The sequence below is a fragment of the Fukomys damarensis genome, unplaced genomic scaffold (genome assembly GCF_012274545.1).
Source record: "Fukomys damarensis isolate Sample0158 unplaced genomic scaffold, DMR_v1.0_HiC HiC_scaffold_9, whole genome shotgun sequence".
NCBI lineage: Eukaryota > Metazoa > Chordata > Mammalia > Rodentia > Bathyergidae > Fukomys > Fukomys damarensis.
Window position 1 is genome coordinate 19,834,384 of NW_022900921.1, and position 22,516 is coordinate 19,856,899.

The following is a 22,516-nucleotide window of genomic DNA, read 5'->3' on the forward strand; positions in this document are numbered from 1 at the left end:
CTTTTTTTTTTTTTTTGTTTTTTGTCTTTTTTTTTTTTTTTGTTTTTTGTCTTTTTTTTTTTTTTTTTTTTTTTTTTTTTAGTTGGCTTTTGACTTCTTTTTCCTTGCTTGTTTTAGGTAATTTTGTGATTAAAATGTGTTCCCTTGACATGAATACTGAATGTTCTGCCAAGTCTGAAGTGTTTGGGGTGTGACCTTCCGTATGACCCCCTGCTGGTACCACTTGAATTTAACAAGCTGATTGGTGGTATTGTGATAAATACTGACACTAAATCCGTAGTTCTCATTTGGGTTTTCCCATTCCCAAGCAGCAGCATGGGACACAAGTTTCTGCCCCACTTTTAAGAATATTGTAGCTTCTGTCTCAACTCCTAGTCTCTAAGTCTTGAGTGGAATTGCCCCGGGCCTAGCAGTAATCAGGCTTTATTTTGATTTCTCCTGTTGATGCAATGTTCACATAAATGTTTAGATGTACGAGTGGGCAATATCTAGGGATTTAGTATCCATGGCCCAAAAAGAGACATTGACAGAAATTGGTCACTCTTGACCCAAAGATTTAGAAGTTGTCTTCTAGATTAGCCAGTCATGACGTTCATTGTTGTATCCCAGCAGAAGCAATACAAAGCATGCCATGCCAAGAATTTCCTCCATGAGGACTGGGGATACAGCTCAGTGGTTCCTCCGTCAAGCACAAGGACCTGAGTTCGATCCCCAGTACCAAAAACAGAATTTCCTCCATGAGATTGTGCTTTAGCTCCATCCATGAGTATATGCCACCACTGTCTTCAACCTCTTCATTTAGAAAGGGCTTCCTAAGCACACTTAAGATGATTCATTCTGTGGATGGAATGATGGACTGCTACTTATGATGTCCCATGTCCTTCTTCAAAGCCAGGCCTGATATATTTAGTAAACTCATATTCTTTTTTTTAAAAAAATTACCTAATCAAATCTCTCATCAAATGAGCAATCCATTGTTGATATTATGAAGGCCTTTAATCTACCATAAATCTTTATTAGAACTCATCAGAGCTTCTAGTTTGAGAGAAATGTGATTATGGCACTCTTAAAATGACATTACATCATTGGGGTGATTGGTTTATCATTTGGAGAAGAGACATCAATCATAACTAGCATAACCACACAGTAAATGAATTCAACCTTTCTACCGCGGAACAATGACACTGTAATTGCTCAAAATCAGGCTTAAAATGAAATCGGAAAATGCTCTTTCTTCAAATATGATGTTAACTTAATGGAATATATTATGAAAAATCATGTTTGAGGAAATTCTATATAATTAAAAATATGTGGAAATATATTCCCTTTTTTCTCTCATCGGAACATGATTTTGGCTACCGAGCTATTTTTTCTACAGATTATGTTGCGTTTAATTGAACTACTCTCGCTTATGTTTTGCTGCTTTTTATTTCATACTATGTAATCGTGATGAATATTGTATTATGAAGGACAAGAGGCTTTTGAAATGAGGTGCACCTGCTGATAGCTTTTTAAAAACAGACAATTACTAAGGAGAAAATGAGCTTTTAAAATCTACATCGTTTTATGCATATATAGATACCCAAGCAAAGACGATTTCCATAAGAGAGGTCAGTTCATATCTCTGGGCCATCTAGAATGCTTTCTTAGTGATAATGCACTGAGCAATGATTTCTTTTGGACAGTGTATCAAGCTGTCAGTTGTTGATAGGGTATTTTTATGCCTAATCAAGGCCTCGTTTCCGTGGACACACCAGATCTCTGTGTTCAGAGTTAAACTTGTCCATTTTTCATAACTTACACCAATTTGTTCAGCTCACTTAAGACTGATAGTGATTTTAGCTTCAGTAAGAAAAGAAAATACCACAGAAGACGTGAGGGCCCATTTTCATCCCAAACAGGGGCTTGTGTTGATAGGATTTCTTCAACCAACAAGTGAAGACCCAATTAGCAGGTCTCTTGATTTCATCCGATACTTACCTGAGAGTGTGTAAGAGCTCTGGCCAATAGTCATTCAAAATTCTTGACTCTGGTTTAGCTAAAGTGAAAGCAAATCAAGTTCAAGTACCATGTGCTCGCATCTGTGTGGGTGTATGTGTGCCTGTAAGTGTTTGTGTATGTGTGTGTGCATCTGTGGAATGGATTTGGGGTCCAGAGAAAAGTGGGGACTCTATCAAGATCTGAATGAAGTTGCCATGAATTTCAATTTGACGTAAAGAATTGAAAATAGAGTTTGACACAGAAGATGCAGAGTGCAGAGCTGTGCCTGAGTGTTTTGAATTGAGTTTGACAAAAGGGGCTGAATGTTCCAGGGCACCAACAAGCACCCATGTGTTTGGGTGTGGTACATTTAGCTAATTATGTTTTTAAGTTGGCCTCTAGAAAATGACCTTATGTTTTAAAGACCCGGTAGCTGTTTGGTCTTTGCCATTTTTGTAGACAAAATAAAACACCTTCCAATACTTTCAGTTCATACAGGACAGTAAAAATTTATTTCCTTTTGTCCTGCCATTGTCATTATTTGACATTGGCAAAGCTCATCATTAGCAGCTTACCTCACATTTTTCCTGTTCAAGCACTTTCTAATGTAAAGGTAAAATGTGGACAAAAGCTGTAGGATCTAAATTTTTTTGCCCAACATGAAAACCTCCTCAAAGCAACACCCAAGTGTCACCTTTATGGTTTGACTGCCATTATTTTCTATGATTCTAGCAGGTTCTTCCACAGATGGTACTAAAACTCACCACTTTTGCAGCCAAATTGCTCTGGCTCTCAGTCTATGCCAATCAAGCAGCTGCCCAGGTATATCTAGTGAGATGCTTAAAAAAAGAGTTTTCCTCCTCCCTCAAGCATTTGCTTCCAGATAACTGTGCTGCAGTGAGGGGTTCACCCTGTGTTCTGACCTCCTGCCAGAGCAGGTTAGCTCCAAAGATATTTCTTATACACAGCAGCATAATTTCAAATCCTGTGAAATAACTCATCTGGAAAAAAATCTGAATCCCAGTGGCAGTCTAACGAAGGGTCCCGCAGATGGAAGAATGAGACGAAATTTCAGATCAAAATTGGGTTTGCACTTCATGTCAGTGAACAGGCTTAAAACATATGGGCAGCCATACTGTAATCTAAAAGCCCTGACCCACTTCTGCCCTATGGAAGCTGAGTTTTAGCTTTTCACAAAGTCTAAGTAAAGGGTTATGGAGCACCCAGGAGTATCATCAAGTTATGTAAGAAGTGTAAGCAGGATACTTCTTTCAGGACCCTTTCACAGATTCTCTGGACCAAAGATGTCCTGGCCAAGGCTCAGTTTCTCCAGTGCCTTGGTTAATTCTAAATGAAAGTAGAACATCAAAATCAGCAAACTTCAGAGTGCCAAGGATGATCCAATAATTCAGTTGTGTGAGGAACTTGATGATTATCTTATTTACCTGGCACTGTAAGGCAAAAGAGTTTTATTTATTCATTCCTGTTCTTGTACCTCCTTCACAATTTGTGAAAATTTATATAAATTTTTTTCTTGAACCCCTAAAACTATAATTATCACAGCTTTTGTTTTTATTTTTGCTTTTGTTTTTGTGGTTTTTGTATGTTTGGTTGGTTGGTTTCAGGGATCAAGCTCAGGACCTTGCACTTGAGAGACAGGTGCAGTGCCCCTGAGCTAAATCACCAACCCTCTAAAACTATAATTAGATGACACAGTAAAAGTAAAGGAAAAGTCTTGGGGGGAAAGTATGTATATTTGCTCCTACATAAATATTCCAGTTTCATTCTTTCAGGTAGACAGAAAACTTGATTCTAGGCTTCCTAGCAACCAAAGCAAAAAAGGGAAACAGAAAGAATAAGATGCATAATACCAAAAAGATACTTTAAAAAAAAAAGACTGACTGTGTCAAAAAACTTCTGGAAATTGTCAAAATGGGGCCAGAAAAAATTTCTCATAAAGGACATCATGTGTGAATTCCGGATAAATGAATTCTGATCAACATCATATAATTCCTATACTCATTTTCTGGCAAAGTTTCCAGTAACTGCCTTCTAAATAAGCCATAGAGCACTTCCAGTTTTTTTTTTTTCCAAATGCTCAAAAATGATGCAATCTAATGGCAAAACCTGACTTAATCCATAGATAAACCTTAGTTCTAGCAACAGACTATGGGAGCTACATGTTCTGCAGGTAATAAATATTACATGTCATTGTCCCATACTAAATTTTTATGGGAATTAGCAGACTTTGAGGTTATAGCCATTATCTACAGCCTTAAAAGTAGATGACCTGTGTTACAAATTTGTCTCGACAACCATGTAGAGTAGAATTGATGTCCTTTCGTGAAACGAGAGGCACCTTTTTTAGCACAGTTTCCTACCTCTGTCCCCTCTTACCATGCGTGGGGCTGGATTTGTGGTGATGAAGAAAGAAGACCACACAAATAGATTTTTTTAAGTTAATAGAACTTCCTACCTATGTATATCTTTGGTATGGGAAATCAGTTATCATTTAATATGTTATAAATTGTCTGCTCTCCTAAGCAATATATCCATTATAATTTAAGATCTCCTGAAAAGCTTACAGCAGTTACGATGGATATTGATCATTATACTGCCTCCCTCCCTCCCCCCAGTGGGGTAGTCTAGCCCACTTCTCCTCACGTGCTGGGATTCTCCTTCTTCTGCTCCTTCGATCTTTCTTTCTCCTCTCAGCCTCTCCACTCCTCAAGAATCTCCACCAAGGCTTCCCCAGTGGCAGGTAGATAGTAGATGTTCAATAAGCTTTTTAAAAGTAAGTGGGTGCATGAAGGTCTTTAATAGCCGCCTTCTTTTTAGTCATTTACTTCCTTCCACCATATATTGTAAAGAAGTAAATGGAGAAATTCAGGGAAAGAGGATGGAGTAGCATGTCCTCACGGAGGGGCACTGTATTTATGTCACCAAATATATTGAATATTGACTATCTGTAGCTGTTTTGAATAATTTATAGTTCTTTTTTTTTTTCCTTTTGAGGCAGCATCTCACTATGTAGTTGAGACTGACCTGGAACTCCCTATGTAGCCCAGGCTAGTCTCAAACACACAGCTATCCTCCTGCCTCAGCCTCCTCCTGAGTGCTGGGATTACAGGCGTGCGCCACCACACCCGGCTCATAGTTCTTTAAGTGACAAAGTTTGATGCTTTGCAGTTAGCAATACTAGGGATTGATCCTAGGAATGCTACATCACGGAACTGCATTGTCAATTATTTTTAATATATTTTTTATATTTTGAGGTAGGTTTTCACTGTTTCCCAGGGTAGCCTCAAGTGTGTGATCTGCCTGCCTCAGCCTCCTGACTAGGGTTTTATATATTTTTTACAGTTTTATGACAGACACTGGCATGACCATTGCAGAGGGGAGCCGTGAATAAGAGCCTTGGGTTAACTGGAAATGTTGGTGCTGGGTGGCTGAACTTGTCTGGAAAAGTTTGTTTATCACTGTTTATGTTGTAGTCAGGAAAGCATTTCGAATATCACTCACTTTCCCAGGTTAGAATTTGTTTGTTTGTTTGTTTGGCTTAGCTACTTGGTTCCAGGTCCTTCCCAGGACCCTTGGATGTCTACAGTGGAAGTGACTCATAACCTCTTCCTGGTGTCCAGGCAACAGTTGGCCCTACTTCTATGGAAGAATTTTCAACCCACCAGCCGGTGCAGGCCAAGTCCTACCTCCTCTCCTCTCTGACGCAGAGGCACCCAGGGCTTGGCTCTCAGTGTGTGGCCCTTCACCTCCTTCAGTACAAGTTTTGCTAAATTTATGAACTACTTTTCTTCATTTCTTTTTATGTAATCTCTACCATATCTCAGTGAAAGCAACTGTTATCTTCGTATCCATTTTGCACAAAAGAAAACTGCCACAGAGAGGTGAAATAACTTGCCACATTCTAAAGTCAGGACGTAAAGAACCTAGTTTTCAAATCCTAATCCAAAAAGACTCTCAATTGCAGAGACTTTTCTACCAACTCTCAGTTAAGTTGAATATTAACCTCAAATTGTGTGTATGGTTTATTTTGATATACAACAGATGATGAAAGCATTAAAGACCACAGATCATAATTTTTAAAGATTGAGCAAACCTAAATGCACATCACAAAATGTTCTTTACCTCCACTTTTTGACAAGCACACAAGCCCCCAGGATCTTTTCCTAGAGATCCCCTACAGGGCTTATCATTCAGAAAGTTTGGGAAGCATTTGTGTAATAACAAAGCTCCAAAGTAGAAGTTGGAGAACTTGAGTTTTCTACACTCTTTCCCTGACTCACAGGATGCGTTTCAGCCAGTCATTCAGTTCTCCTGGGCTTCAGTTCTTTCCTACCTGTCAAGGTCAGGCATTAGCCTAAAAGATCTTGAAGCTTCCTTCCTGTTCTAGTGAGTTTCCTGCACGCAGCTAACCAGGCTGTCCCAGAATTGGGGGACCCTGGAACCTCTCCCTCTAGACAGTATGGATTTCACCCTGCCTTCTTCTAGCCCACTGGCAAAACTAAGACCTTCACAGTTATGCAAGATAGATCTTGACAGCTCACCTGTGGATACTGACGAGTGTTTGGGGTCCGAGGGCACCGAGTGGGGCATGTTAATAGCAGTACTGTCAAAGCAAAAAAAGCATAGCTGGTTCCTCACAAACCTGGGCCCCCAGAAACCCTTGCTCACTCTCCTAAATAAATCACCAAGCCTAAGAATTTAGAGCAGTCACCCCTCAGGATGAGCTAGACACTGCTAACTTGTCCAGCAATGTAGCAGACATAGGTCACAACTTTCTTTCTTTTAACTGTGCCTTCTCACAACCCACATGTGCACATGCACGCTTATATGTACATGTAGCTTATAGTTCCGAGTTTCCAGCCCAGGTCCCCTGGGGACCTCTGTGCCACACTGTGGTGACACTGAACACACAGCCAAGATGGACAGCTAATTCCTTAGGAGAGACAAAGCATGAAACTGACAGACGGCAAAGAACTGTTCCTCCTCGGCAAATAATCTTGATATTGACAAAAATCCCGGGGTCGATAGTCATTGTGTACATTCTTCCTCTCCATCTCTGTCCCTGGCTTCCTGGTACACACAAAAAGATGTCATAAGCTAGCAGAGACTGAGAACTACACATGACATCTCAACAGCTTCCTGCTGAAAGAGTTTTTCCCTTAGAACCTCAACTTCAACTACATTTCCTTGAAAACGGTGCATTTAATTCTAACTAGGTTTCTGCACGAGGTTCAAAAGGCATAACGTTCAATGGCCCAGCCCCTTGTTAGACATATTGTACTTCTCTGTTAAGTCACAGGATATGCTTATTTTACCAGGAGGCACTTTCAAGACACATGAAAGCCCCTGCTCTGAGTCAATCTCAGATCTGGCCTGAAAATAATAATTAAGAATAATTATATTCTTAAAAGTGTGAGCTCCGATGTGCATGCTATTCGGATTCAAATCACAGATCTGTGATTTTGAACACTATGATCTTGAACAGCTTAATCTGTATCTCCTAGTTTTATCTGTAAAACAGAGGAACAGGGATAAATGTCTCTAACCCCGAGAGTTGTTATGGATATTAAATGAGATTCTGATGCATTCAAATAGCTCAAAAGGAGAATTAAACAATTAGAGCAAAGGGTTGGTTTGATACTATTTACTTTGTAAATGATTTTTTTAAATTTTATATAAACTTTTTATAATTTTTTCCCATTTAATTGACACATAATAGTAACTGTGTATGTTTAGGAAATATATCACATAACTCACCACATGTATACAATGTGTAATGATATTTTTAAATTTAACAAATACTTTTCAATTGTCATAAAAATATACCTAACATGAAAGTTACCTTTTTTCCCCATTTTCAAGCCTATAATTCTGTGACATTAAGTACGTTGACATTGTTGTATAGCCATCATCACCATTCATCTCTAAAACATGTTCATCTTCCCCAAAAGAAATTCTATACCCATTAAATACTCTCTCCTTGTAGCTCCTGGAAACCACCATTTTATTTCTATTCTATGAATGTGACTACTAAAGGTATTTAACATAAAATGAATTATACAATATGTGCCCTTTTGTGATTGGTTTATTTTACCTAGTGTAGTATCTTCAAATTTCATCACATTTTGCTTATTTACTCATCTATCAATGGGGAGCTTCATTGTTCTAACTTATAACTATTGTCAGTAATACTCCTGTGAACACTGGTGAGCATATATCTGCTTGTGTATTCACTGCAACTTCTTTTGGATATATAACCGATAGAGGAATCACTGAATCATATAGTAATTCTGTGTTTACCTTTTTGAAGAATTGCCATACCATTTTCTGCAGTGGATACACAACTTTACATTCATACCAGTAATATACAAGGATTCCGATTTCTCCACATCCTCCCTTCACTTGTTATTTTTCTGTTTTTTTTTTTTTTATAATAACCACTTGAACTGGTATGAGGTGTTATCACACTTAGGTTTTGGTTTATAGTCCCTAATTATTAGTGATATCAAGCATCTTTTCACGTGCTTTCTAGCCATCTGTATCTTTTTTGGAGAAATGTCTACTTCAGACATTTGCCTTATCTTTAATTGGATTGTTTTCTGTTGTTGAGTTGTAGTAATATTCTGGAGTATTGCTATTCTAGATACTGATTGTTTATTTGATATATGCTTTATTAATATTTTCTCCCATTCAGTGAGTTAGTTGCCTTTTCATGATGTTGATTTTCTTTTTTTACCTTGGTGTTGTCCATCTTATTTGTCTTTTATTTTGTTACCTGTGCTTTTGATATCATACAACAAATACTTTTAAGGGCTTGATTTTTACAAATGGTAGCTAATTTAATCTTCATCCCCAAGAAAGACAAAAAGCAGTCTTTGATTCTGGGAATCAGCCTGACACTAACAATGAGACTTACCTTTTTGTTCAGAGCTGGCCTGCCACTCATGGCTAGGGTATGGTGCTCTCTTATTAAACATAAACTATCCACCAGAAAACTCACTCTCCACAAGGTCATGGTGATGAAGTGAGATAAAATGAAAACAAGAACACCTCATGATCTTAGCCAAATACAAGCAAAAGCAAGGTCACTGTCTATATTAGACATTTTTTGTCACTATACAAAATATTTGAGATTGGCTGCTTACATGAAAAAAAACATTTATTTAGCTCACAGTTTTGGAGGCTGGAAGTCTAGCAAACAGAGCACCAGCTCTCAGACTCTTAGCTGTGTCACCTCATGGTGAATTGTATCAGTGGCAGAAGAATGTGGGAAACAGATAACATGACAAGGCAGGAAACGGAAGCAAGAGCAAGGAGGTGGAGCCACTCTTGAGAATACCCACTAGTCCCGGCCCCTAAAGGTCCCCCCACCTCTCAACATAGCCACAGTGGACAGCAACATCCCAGAAAACTGACTGCCATTTCTTTACCAATTGCAATTTTGTTCTCTTCTAGTCAGCTCTTCCTATAGATACAATGTACTGAGAAACCACATCATGGAATTAACCCCTCGCTTTAATAGTCCCAAATACAGCAATGAACTGGTTTCCTCAAACCCTCCCTGAAAATCACCTCGTACCAACCCTTTATAGCATTTTTAGTAAACAGCCCTATGATTTCATTATCTATCTTCTGCCTCACTGGAATTAGTTAATAAACTTTGCTTGGCTGCAGTGTGCTCCTTCCTGGTGGTGTTTTGGCTGGAGGACATTGGCAACGTTGAGCTATGAGTTGGTATTATTATTATTATTATTCCTGTCTTGCAGATGGGAAAACTGCAGCTCAGAGACATTCAGTAACTTGACTCAGGACGCATAGTTATTAAGGAGTACAACAAGAACTTGGCCCAAAGAAAGCAACTTCCAGAATAATCAGCATGTAGAAATTTAAGTAAATTTTTAAAAGATAATTCTGGGGTGGGGGATTTAGCTTGGTGGTTTCATTGCCTGCCTTGCAAGCAGGAGGTGTGGAGTTGGATCCCAGGTACCAAAAAAAGGAGATAATTCAGGGGGGGGATGTGTTCACAAAATAAAAAGTCATCATCATTTTCTACAGGGCCTAGGTCTGAAGAGCATTTGCAAGGCCTAGTAATGTAAAGCTGCAACAGCTGTCTAAGCATTCTATCAGGAGAATAAAGGGAAGGAAAGGGGTATGTGTGGAAAGAGGAGGTAGAGGGAAAAAAAACCCAAATCTGCACCTTCTGGAGTGAGAAGCTACTCGATAATGCCTAAAATTGAAAACACAAGAAATAGCAGCAAAGTGTGTTATTTATAGAACTGGAGATAAATACCAAAATAAGCAGCTAAAAAGAGGTAAATGCGATTGCTGCTGGGAAGGAAGAAATTATTGGTGATGGGAAAAGATTGCTATTTTTTGAATTGAGCACCAAAGAACTGACTGATTCGTTAAATTGTATACTGTTTTTCTTTCATGGAAAAGAAAACATTTTAAAAGAAAACACAAGAGACTGGACCTGAAAAGCCCAAAATACCATGTTAAGTAGCTGTTCGGTATTCTCAAGTATATTTTCATTTGACAAATAAGTATCGATCAGGGTCAGTGCGTTGGAAATGGCATCTGGTTCTGTGAACCTGAAGTTAGGCAGCATAGCATTTTTTCTTGAATGTGAAGAATGCTTTGTAGCTGCCTCTGTTGATTAGGGAGCCCTGTGGGGTTGCTAGGGTTTTAGCTCCTTATCTCAACCCAGGCCAAATCCGAGGCTTAGGATGGCATGAGAACAAAGAAGATACCATGGCTACGGTTTGCCCTCATTGCGGATCCCGTATCTTCCCAAGCATAGTCCCCATCTTTATCGAAAGCATTCCCATCCTTCTCAGCCCAGCTAGCCCTTCTCCCTCTCAGAATTGCAGAACAGGCTTATAGTCTGCCTTATTCAATTTAGCACCTCATTACATTCTGATTTGTAATATTCTCTTGGTGCTTCATGCAGATAAGTCACTTGTGTCAACATTAAACTGTCACTATTTAAAGACAAGGGTCATTTCTTGGGTCTTTTTTTAATCACTTAGAACCTGGTGCAGGTAAAGATAAGCTTGATGTCCTTGATCTGTCTTTAAAAGGACAGCAGTAAACCAGGTGAACAAGAGAGGGGTTCCTCCCCACTTAGGCCTGTTGACTGCAGGTCATTATCGTGTTGTTAGATCTGAGACCATCTGTGACTGCAAGTGCAAGCTCGATTGCTTTAAAAAAAAAGAATAGAAAAGGTAACATAGGTGGGGCATGAGGAGAAATGATATGTGTTTATCTGGTCTCCTGTCTTCCTTGGAAAGGGCGGAAGAGATGTAGGTCCAAAAAATAGCTGTATTTTATCCTTTTAATAGCAGCCCTCCTGATTTGGTGGTGCTTTTGAGATCATGACTTCCATTGGTAACTTGTAGGGAGAAGAGCCATGATCTAGACAACTAGTGCAGGGAACACCTGAACTTAGCCCTCTGTTGTTTGGTAAAGCTCCCCTAATAAGGTACCACAGTGGCCTTAAACCATGAAGTTGTATTGTCTCACGGATCTGTAGCTTTGAAGTCCAAGAATGAAGTATCGGCCTGGCCATGCTCCCTCCAAAAGCTCTGGGAAAGACACCTTCCATGCCTCTCCCAGCCATAATGGTTGCTGGTAAACTTTGCGTTCCTTTTTTGTGGCCCCCTAATTTACCTCCCTGCTTCTATCATCACATGGCCATCTCTTCCCTCTGCATGCAAGTGTGTCTCCAGATCTCTTCGTCCTCATGAGAATACCAGTCTAAGACTAGGTGCAGCCCAGAATTAATTCATTTGCAATAAATCTCCAGACCAGGTCACAAAATCGAAACGAGGACATATTTGTGGGTATCAGAGCTTAGGTCTTTAACATGTCTTTTGAGGAGACACAGTTTGACCCATAACAGTATTCAGGTGGATATTCAGCTGAACAGAGCTATGAGACGTAGATTCCCACACCGTTTTTCTTATTATACTCATCTTGCTGTTCACCACCAGATTTAAACACTAGGAGGATAAGAACTGTACCTCCCTGTGCTCCATCTTATTCTACCTATTTAGCTAGCCCTGAGCTGGGCACATAGCTCATGCTTCATGAATATTAAGTGAATGGGCCAACAAATAATGCAAGTCACATGCTGAAAGAAAGGTGTGCAGAGGGCATTTTCAATTTCTAAGCAGTAGTCCAAGAACATAGTGGCCACTGTCCCTGCCTCAGACTGCTTCCCTCGTTCTTTCATAGGAGAGAAAAAGAATGGAGGAGTTATTTCTGGATGATGGAATAGTGCCTCAAGAACAGCAAAGCCAGAAGCGAGCTGGAAACCAAAGAGAGTTAATATTTAAACTCTAGAATCTGAATACACTAGTAAGGTATAGACGAACTATTGTGTGTGCTACTTTAAAATTCCAGCCCCAGCCTTTCCTTGGATTCCCCGGGGTTAAAACCAGCCTTTTCTTTTGTCATTTTTCCATCATCTCTTTTGTTTTATAATGTCTGTTCCCTATTATCCTTATTCCTTATTCCTTTATTATCCTTATTCCTATGCTTTAAGCCAAAGATGAGGGGCCAAACACATTCTTGGTACTGAAGCATTTAGGCAGTTATCATTTAAATTAATGTTTTCTGCTAGAGTTTTATTTTTGGGGAAAATAATAATTGTTTCTAAGACAGCATCTTGGAGTTAAACCAATTCTAACAGTGAACACTCAACCCCGTGAAGCTAAGAATAAAAGGCAGTGATCAATCGTTCTTTTTTTTCCTCCTCTTCCACTTCGAAAGCAGACTTTGAGTCCTTTCACATTAAAAATAACCCTAAACTGATGATAAATGGCATCTATTTAACCCTTCAGCAAAATGCCCACACCCCTCTAGGCAAAGATCTCTTCATTTTCCTCTCTCATTTTCCCACCTCTCCCCCTCACTTAAAGGCTACGGAGATGCATTTTGGAAAGTTGCAGACGTCTGATGCCCTGTTTTTGAATTGTAGTGATATCCATCAGTGGACTCGGGGTAGGCGACAGGATGCCTTTCCCTTCGTGCCAGCTCCCCAAATAGGTCCACAATGCATTTGGTGGCATTCACACTTGACTGGAGTCCCGTTTCAATCTGTTCCAACTAATTGGATACTGTGTTTTCTTCCCGTCTGTGGTAATGGAGCACTCATTCCCAGTTCCCAAGGTTATTTTCATCTCAATGACCTTTTTTATCCCCCTTGGGTCAGCCCCCATTGCCCACCCTCCCCCTTTATTCTGCCTGCTTAAGATAGCACTTTACATGTTACTCTTTCTGCAGTAACTGTGGTCTTCGATACATTTTTTTAGCAGTGACTTCATTGCTAAGAATAAGCCATGAACTTTACAACTTATCACTTCCCCTATTTCTCTGTGGGTTCTTCTCATGGTCTTCCTGCTCTGGTCAAGCAATTTACTTTAAAATGGAAAGAGTTAGGATGGCACACCGCCTAGTTGAGATATTGGGATGCTGAGGGGTTTTTATTTCTTTTCTAACCTGTGCCCCTTCTCAGAAGGCCGAAAACTGGTTAGAATATAAGAGACAAGCTCTGTTGTGAAAATAATTCACAAAGAGAAAAAGAAGACATATTACATTGGCCAGATGTGGCCTTTTCTGTCTCTGTTTATTGATCTCAAATTGCTGAAAGGGTTCAGAAGATAAAAAGAATCTGTGAGACAAAGAAAATTATGGTGAAGGAAGAAAGCGCCCTGGTGACTATAGGAGCCAGAGATTTAGTTCGAGTTCTAATTCTTCCTAGAATTTGCTATGTGGCCCTGGGAAGTCACTTCTCCTCTTGGGCCTAGTGTTTTTCTTCTGTAGTATTATCAGGATTTGGGCCAGATGTTTGGGAAGATTTCTGCCAACTTTGAAATGTCATGATTCTTAGCAAAGAGTGAGAATGAAGCCCAAGATATTTACTCCACTTTCGATGATGTGGTAAGTTGCTGAAACCGTCACACTTCTTTATTTCTCTTCTTTATTTTTTCCTCTTAAGAGACAGATTTTGCTACATTACCCAGACTGGCCTTGAATGAGTGGGCTCCAGTATCCTTCTTGCCTTAAATTCTGAGTATCTAGGGCTTTAGCTCACTACCATGCCTGGCTTCACCTTTCCTCAAAAATTTAGAACCACCTTTTCTTTCCTAAAGACAGGAAATTAAAGTTGGTGGCTCTTTCCAGACTGATGGTGGTGGTGGTGACATGGTGATGATATTAAGTAATAGTCATCATCACTTGTGCTTGAATAGCATTTTGTGTTTCGAGAAACAAGCTCATATACTTCATCTCCAGCTGCAAACATCTGGACAAATGTTGGACATCTTACCAACCTATTTGACTTTTCCTCCCTGGTATTTTTTAAAGGATGTTTTTACTTAGGTGGCAACAGTGAAAATGCAAGAGATTTTATATGAATATCCCATATTCTACCTTGAAAAAAAGCCACACACCTGATATTGTCCTGCATTGTGCCATAGACAGACACTCATCACAGAAGACAGGTGGAGGAGCCTACCTGTTTTACACAGGTATAAACATTTTTCTGAGGGCATGGTTTGCCTCACTGCCCTGGCGTTTGAACTCGAGTCCCCAGTTGTCTCACTTTTCAGCCTGAATGATGATGATGATGATGAAGGTGACACCTTCACTGTTGTCATTTAAAAAATCAACTCCATATTTATACCAGTCTCACCTTTAGGAAATACTGTCGTGCACTTTATCTCTTTACATCCCTTTAAATCACCCTGCACCTATTTCATGAGAGGGATATAAAGGGTATTGTTATACCCAGACAAGTCATTCCACGGTCAAAGGGCTCAAGACACTTGCTCACAGACACTATTTAGTCTCAGTCACAAACTTTCCACTACCAAGTTATCCTTTTAAGTACTGTCTTCCATATAGCCAATGCTTTATGGGACTTTACCTAAATCATGGTCTACATCATGTGTGTACTAAATCATGGTCTCTTCACTTATTTTGTGTTATATGGAGATAGATATGCAGACAGATAATGGATATCCACAATTCAAACTGGGACTTGTTCCAATACACTGAATTAATAAAATTATTATACCTTGAACTTAAACTATACCCAAAATAATTTCTCTTGGTTTCTCCTTAGCTACCAATAACTTTTCCAAATATATCTCAACTAACTTCTGACCTCTACTCTGAGGAATGAATTCATTTACAAATGAGTTTATAACTGCTAATGGACAAACTTTGGGTTTTCTTTACACAATTATGTTTGATTTCTATGCTTTCAAAGTTAGACTTACTGACAGGTGCCTATACTGAGAAGGAAGGAAAGCTTATGTGGGTCTTGAAACTTTAGGTGAGTTTTAGGGAGTCTGGACCACATATCCAAATAGCATGACTGCTCTTATGCTGGTCTGTGAGGGTCACACTGAAGAAGAATCAAAGCTCACATTTTTGTTATTGTCACTTTGGATATGGGAGCATACAGAGCAGAAGACTGCCTTGCCTCTGGTTCTGAAACTGGTACTCAGGAACCACGGCCTTCTGCATTTTGTGACTGAACACTCGCAGTACCTCTTGTGTGTCACAGGTACTGGCATCGGGTTGGCTTTGAAGATCCATCATCACCTGAGCCAGGTCCTTGCCTTCCTTCTTGCATTCAGATGACACTGATGAGTTCTGAGAATGCTCTGGCCCTAACCTTCCTGTTTTCTCACAGAAGTACAAGATCAGTGTGAGATTCCTTTTGGTGAAACAGCCTAGAGGTTCTAGGGCTTCATTGGACCCCAGGCTTCTTAGGAAGAATCCAACTTTTACGAAACAAAACTTCCTATCTCTAGTATTTCTCCTTGTATTTCCTAACATTTTATTGTTCACCATTGTAAGTCCTTTGTGAAAGAAGCTTGTGATAGAAATGAATAAATATGATAAGCTTTTAGCATAACTTGGCATCAATGATAGGTAAACTAAGGACTTAATTACACCCTTTCACAGAAGATAGAAAGAAATGCTATAATAAACACATACATTATTCTTAAAGCTCCTGATTATGGGAAAGTTAAATATGAAAATATACTTCCCCAAAAGGGTGGAAATATAGCACATACATTCTCGTGAGCTAAATATACCTCTTTATCAATATATGGAAGATGTAGGCCCAGCTCACACCCATGCTTAAGTTTACATGTTTGGAAAATTCCAGGTCAAGTTAGGTTGGCTTTCTAAGAAACATTCCCATGCTACAATATAACCAAGTTTTTAATTGGCCTCCGAGTCAGAGGGACAGTTTTCCTTTCTGGGATGAACAGCTACGAAAGTGTACTCCCTGCTGCCAAGGTGTAAAACCCAAGTAGAAATGGTATGGAGAGCTCACACGATGTGGGGTAGCATGTGCCATTCAGCACCCAGGTTCCCCTACACTGCTACCTTGGTTGTTGAACTCAGTTCATTCCAAATCTGTGTTCACACCCTGAAAAGTTTGAGAACTGAACATGTTTTTCCCGTAAGTGGTAATGGAACACCAAATAATTGGTTCTGAGGCCCAAAAATTACACTTTTAAATTCATTTTTCCAGAACCTTAACAAATTTTGTGCTGAATTCTTTCTTGAACTCTGTCATGGTTCTCACAGTTTTGTTCTTGGCTTTAGTGCCGGTATCACTACCTTTCTTTGGAGCCTTGGTGACAATATTTTATGCTATTAAAGTGCAAAAAATAAAAGCACAATGACAAATACTTTAATGCACTAACACAGCACTATGTGGTACACTGTCCTGGTGAGCGAGAGCAGCGTTTAAACTGAAGCATCATCCCTCTGTTTCCAGGGTGAGACACAATGCTTGATTCACTCTGAGCCCACACAGATTTTTTCCAAGTCCGATTTTTGGTTGTACTATCAAGCAAAGTGATGACCCCTGAACAGTTGTTTTTTGTTGCTGTCTGCTTTATCTTTGCTGTTTGGGTAGTGGAAAGTTCAAGCTTGGAGCCATTCGACAACCAGAGGTTAAGCCTAGCAAAAGAATTTGAGAAATATGTCCCCAACATGCTTAGGGAAAAATTGGGTGTTGGTGCCATTATTTTGCCTCTGTCACAGTGCTGTAGCTCTTGGCTCATAAGAGCTCCAGTCTTACTATTGTTACCTTGGGCAAGTTGTTAAATTAACTTCTGTGTTTCATTGTCACCCTTTATGCAACAAGGATGATTATACTTCAAGATAATGTGTGGGAGAATAATGCCTCTCCACCGAACACTGAGGGGCAGACGTGGAAGTTATTATTATTGTTTATTAATAGGAACAACACCGCATACAGACCCTGGGAATCACTGCTCCTCCTCATAGAACTTGAAATCTTCTTTCAGAGTTTCTCTTTAAATCTGACCTTAGCTTAGATTTCGCTGGTGGTTATGCAGAGTTAAGAGTATGACCTCTCTGCTGGGATTCTTCTCGTATGGTCCTGTCTTCTTTTATCGGCATCTGCTACACACAGTTGGAATCAGACTGCTCAGGGTTTCTCTGTTGGAAATTCAAGATGGCCTGATAGCTGCTTAGCCAGCCCCTCAGAATGAAGACTTGGCAGATCATAGAAACACGTACTTCATGTTCAGTGTTTATGCATGTATTTCCATGGCTCTATTCTCTACAAAATTGATCATTCCAATTAAAGGTTAGATGAGAGATGCAAAATAAAATCAATTTCAGAGAAGTTAAACTCACATTTTTAAGTTTCTTTATTGTAAAATTCCAGTCATAAAACAAGTAGACCCAAGGATCAAGACCCCTGCTGTGTCCAATTAGACTTATTTAAAAAGAAACAACCTCTTTAACTTTGTGAGTTTCTGGAGGCTGTTTATCTTTCCTTTGGCTTATCACAACTCTTAAATTGCCTCAGCGTATGCTTGGTTGCTAGTGTTTTTCTTATTTTCCTTTGCCACAGGAAACATTTTTTTAAAAACTTTTTTATAAGAGATATTTCAAAGCAGTGTCAAGGTGGAGAGAGACACTGGTTAATGAAATAAAAAAGAAAATTATTTCCAAAGCCTTGTAAAACTATGTAGTAGAACGATCGTTCTATGAGGGGAGGAACACTTAATGTGAGATTAGGTCTTTTAGTGATAGGGATTGAGTTCTGCTGTCAGCATTGAATTCTTATTACCTTAGTTTCCTGATCTGAATTTGACCCATACAAATTCAGAATCTGAATAGTTATGCTTACTGTGCTATTGAATGGGGTAAAACTATGCATTTTATGTTGCCAGTAATCACAGTACTGTGGTGATCCAAAGGCTTAGTTCTGTTGTGCATTCAAACTCTCTGGAGAATATGGTAAGGTCAGGACAATCTGCCTAATCTTATATACATTGCCAAGCCCTTTTCTCACTGCAAGTGCTGTACAAGGTAATCAATTCCTTGAGAGAAGGCAATTTTTCTAACTTAAGTTTATGTCTTTGTTACTTATTAAGTACTAAGCCTAGAAATCCAATGGAAGAATGGGAGGAAGGGAGGAGAAAGAGGGGAGGAAGGGAGGATGAAGAGAAAGGAGCAAAATGAGAAGAAACATTGAAGAAGACTGAGGTAAACAAAATTTGAAAGGAAAAAGTTGAAAGTTCTTAGAACCTTTAATATGCTTGTGGGAACTGAGATGTCCCAAAAAACATAGACACATTATTTCTCAAAGTTATTTAAGCCAGGTTGGTGGCCCACATACAGTGTACTTGGGAAGCTGAGGCAGGAGAATCACCATGAGCTTGAGGCCAACCTGGACTACCTAGTGAATGGAAGGCCAACCTGAACTGCACAGCAAGACCGTGTCTCAAATAAATAGATCCATACATGCATAAATGGATGAAAGTTATGTGACCAGGCAGCATTGCTCCTCTCTTCCGTTCTTTCCTCCCCATTTCCCCTCTTCTTCCCCACCCCTGAAAGCTTTTTGAATTAGTCCTGAATGGCATACATTTTGGAGATCAGTACCTTAGGAGCTACCATCTGTCGAACATGTACTATATCCTAGCACTGTACTAGGCATTTTAAATTAGTCACTTTCACTGATCCCTCTATATTTTATGAATGAAGGTATGTGAATCTCACAGAGTCTAGCTAAGTTGACCAAATCCACACAGCCATTGACTCAGGCCTGGCTAGGGTGTGACCCATTATTGCCTGACTCTGATGGCCTTGACCTTCTCACTGGTCAGTGCTGCTTCCCCACAGATTGCTTCCAATGACTTACACAAGAGGTGCTCACCTCTAGAGTTTGTAGAATACAGATGTCTGAGTCCTGAGCTAGATTTTTCATTTAGTAGATCTGAGTTGTGATTTGAACACTTCTAGCGGATCTCCAGGTGATGCTTTCTTGGGGCCCAGTTTGAGAAGCAATGGATTAAGGTTCTCATTACCTCGTGTTCTCTGTGATAATGTTGTTAGAGACTTCAGAAGCTAAAGGCTCTTTCAGTTGGTTGTTGCTGCTTCTGAGTGATGTGAATAATTCATTTCAATTCCACAAATATTCATTAACGATCTTCTGTTATAGACATTATAAAATATGCAGGGAATCAGCAATAACTAAGACCAAGTACTTGACCTTAAGGAAACTCCAGTGTGGTTAGTGGTGGTGCAGAATGAGAGAAGCACTAAGGAGAACAAGATGCCAACAGCTTGTTGCTCTAGAGCAGGCTACATGCTCTGAAGAGGTGGACACCATGCTAGGATGGCATATAGGGAGACCCTTCCACCTGGACCCAGGCTAGGGTGAGGAAAGTCCGTGCTGTGCAGTGGCAGCTGACTGGTCCACTACATTGTGACTGGTCATCAGCTAGATTTGAGGAGTTTGGGGAGGTGCCAAAATCAAAAAAAGAAGTGTGGAGAGGTAGAAGAACATGGTACAGCCAGCGGATCCTTGAGATCCTGAAGGAAAGGTTAGCATGCAGATGTGTCCAGATTCAGGCAATAAGCTCTGTCCCCAAGGACAGATTGGCAGCTAATTCCTACAGGTGGCCATGTTGAGATGGTGGGACCTTTGGAGGTGCAACCTAGGGAAAGTCATTAGGGAATTGGGGTATGTTCTTGAAATGGATTAATGTAGCTCTCCTGGGCCGCAGCCTTGTTCTACCTACCTGTCTCACTATGTGACCTCTTCTCACATTCTCCAGTCCCTGTGGTGCCATCACTAGAGCTGAGCGTGTGCTAGTGTCAGGCTCTTGATTCTCCATAACTGTGAGCTAATAAACCTCCTTTCCTCATGAAGTTGCCCAGCCTTGAGTATTTTGTTTTAATAATAGAAATGGACAAATATATTCAAGGAGTAGGGCACAATGAGAAATGAGACTGATACCTAGCTGTGAAGGGCTTTGCTTAACCTACCATGGATGATGAACGAAAGGCAGAGAATTTTTTAAAGTACCCATGGTTGAAGGATGTAGTTGCCAACCAAAACATGTGGCACCTGCTAGTCATTGAATAATGCATCCATTCTGCAAATGTTTCTGAGACTGTACTGGATGATGGGACAATAAAAAGAGGGCTGAAGCTCTGTGTCTGTCTTCAAGAAAGAGAAATAAAATATTTACAATCTAAAATCCAATACTAAGGTGAAAATGTGCCCTTATTAAAAGGCATAGAGATGTGAAATGAAAATCTGGAGCAGCGTAGAGGGAAATAGGCTTCTGGGTGGGAGAATCATGGGCACTCCATTTGTGATAATTTTGGTAACAGGATCAAAGATAGGAGGCAAAACAGGTCCCCATTATCTGCCTCCCAATACCTTTGTGGCTATTTTTATAAATGGTTCTCATGTTCAGCTCAAAGAGTGTAGGTATAGAAACTAAGAAATGGAAACTCCAAAAGCTGTTAAAGAGGAATTGCCTTTAGAATCATGCCTGCTTTTTTCCTCTTTGCTGCACATCTAGAAAATGGCCAGCAGGTGCATTTCCCCAGCCTGATTAAAGGGTGGGTGTGCAAGTCTAAATAATTGCTTCACGAGTCTTTATAACCACCCCAAATGAGCTTAACTCTGTTGGTCTACGATGGCCAAAAGCCTTGTAATGTTGGGCCTGTCGTTCTGTCATGCTTCAGAGAATGGGAGGTAGAGACTCTGTTCCATTCTTCCCTAGTTTGATGATTAATCCACACTTTTGGAATATGAGTAAGTTCTGACTGATGAGCTGGTTTAGTTTAGCTTTGTAGGATTTTTCCCTCAATTTAGCAAGCAATGAGAACTTATACTATTTCTACTCTTTCATTTGGCTCGTAAGTCTCATTTGTGCCATTAGCTGAGCTGATACCGCTCTTAGTGCTTTTCTTTTTTTTCTTCTGCTCAGAATTCAGAGTTGTCCTTCCCATGCAATTATAAAGCACTCACAGTACAGACAACCCTGATAAACTTCGCTTTTTGGTACAAAAACAATATTACTTGAAGGACTAGTAATACAGATTCTTAGATAAGTAGGGGAAAAAATCAAATCCTAAAAAGATTTATAAGCCCCATTCCACATTATGTTCATCATCTTTCTTTCTTGCTATAAAACCTCAAGAACTTGAGTGGGTATGTTATTTACAGTGGTCCCTGTCAGAAGATGTGGAATACAGATTTTCTCTGCCTGCCAGGTCACGATTACTTCTAAAACCTACATGAAGTGCAAGAGGACAAACCACATTCTTCCCAGTAGTTGGGGTAGTCTGGTGCTAGTCTTGTTGGCACCTATGTCTCTTGCTAAATGTGTGCACAGGTCCCAGGGGGTGGTATGGGGGGGCATAGATAGATGAAGAAATAGATACAGGTAGGATGATATGTAGAGAGATGAGAGACACAGGGATAAATAAATTTAGGCACCTGGGGAAATCTGCTGGTGTTTCCATTGGGCATCCCTAGTCTTTTTGTTGTTCTATTCTTTTACATGTGTTCAGCCCTTGGCTCCACCGTAAGCCCTGGACTTGGAGTAAAAGAATTAAGCCCAGCCCTTTCCTGCTGGGCAAAGTGACTACTGAGACAAGGGAGTCTTGCACGGAAAGCATGACTCACTCCCATCCTCCGTGAATCTGGGTCATCGTCCCAGTCCTTTGCAATAGTATTGCTGGGGAGTCCTTAGCTCACAGGGACCTAGTAAAATGTTGTCCCTCTCATTGAACTCACCTTCAGATGCCTCCAGAAAAAAAGAACAACATAGTGCCCAGTGTCGTGGTTCTCAAAGTTTAGTCCCCAAAGACCAATAGCCTCTGCAGCTCCTGAGCACTTGCTAGGAATGCAGATTCTGAGCATCTCTCCTGCTGAACTCCCTTCCCCAACCTATGAAATCAGACACTGGAAGCAGAAGGCATGGCAATTAGCACTTTAGTAAGCTATCAGGTGATCCTCACATATGCTGAAGTTTCAGAGCCACTGATCCGTCAGCTTAGACTTGCTTCACCGCTCCACCGTTCCTCAGCCTGGGCCACACACTGGAATCACCTTGGAAGTTGGAAGTAGTGTGATGCCCAAGTGCCAACCTGGATCATCCCAGGCCTCAGCTGTTTAAAAGCTTGCCAGATGCTCTTG

General features: G+C 40.1%; 1 protein-coding gene across 10 annotated transcripts in view; it reads left to right on the forward strand.

Moving 5' to 3' along the window:
- The window catches only part of Tenm2 (teneurin transmembrane protein 2), a 1,175,298-nt gene that overhangs the window by 834,984 nt on the left and 317,798 nt on the right, over positions 1 to 22,516 (forward strand). The gene's annotated exons all lie outside the window — the stretch shown is intronic.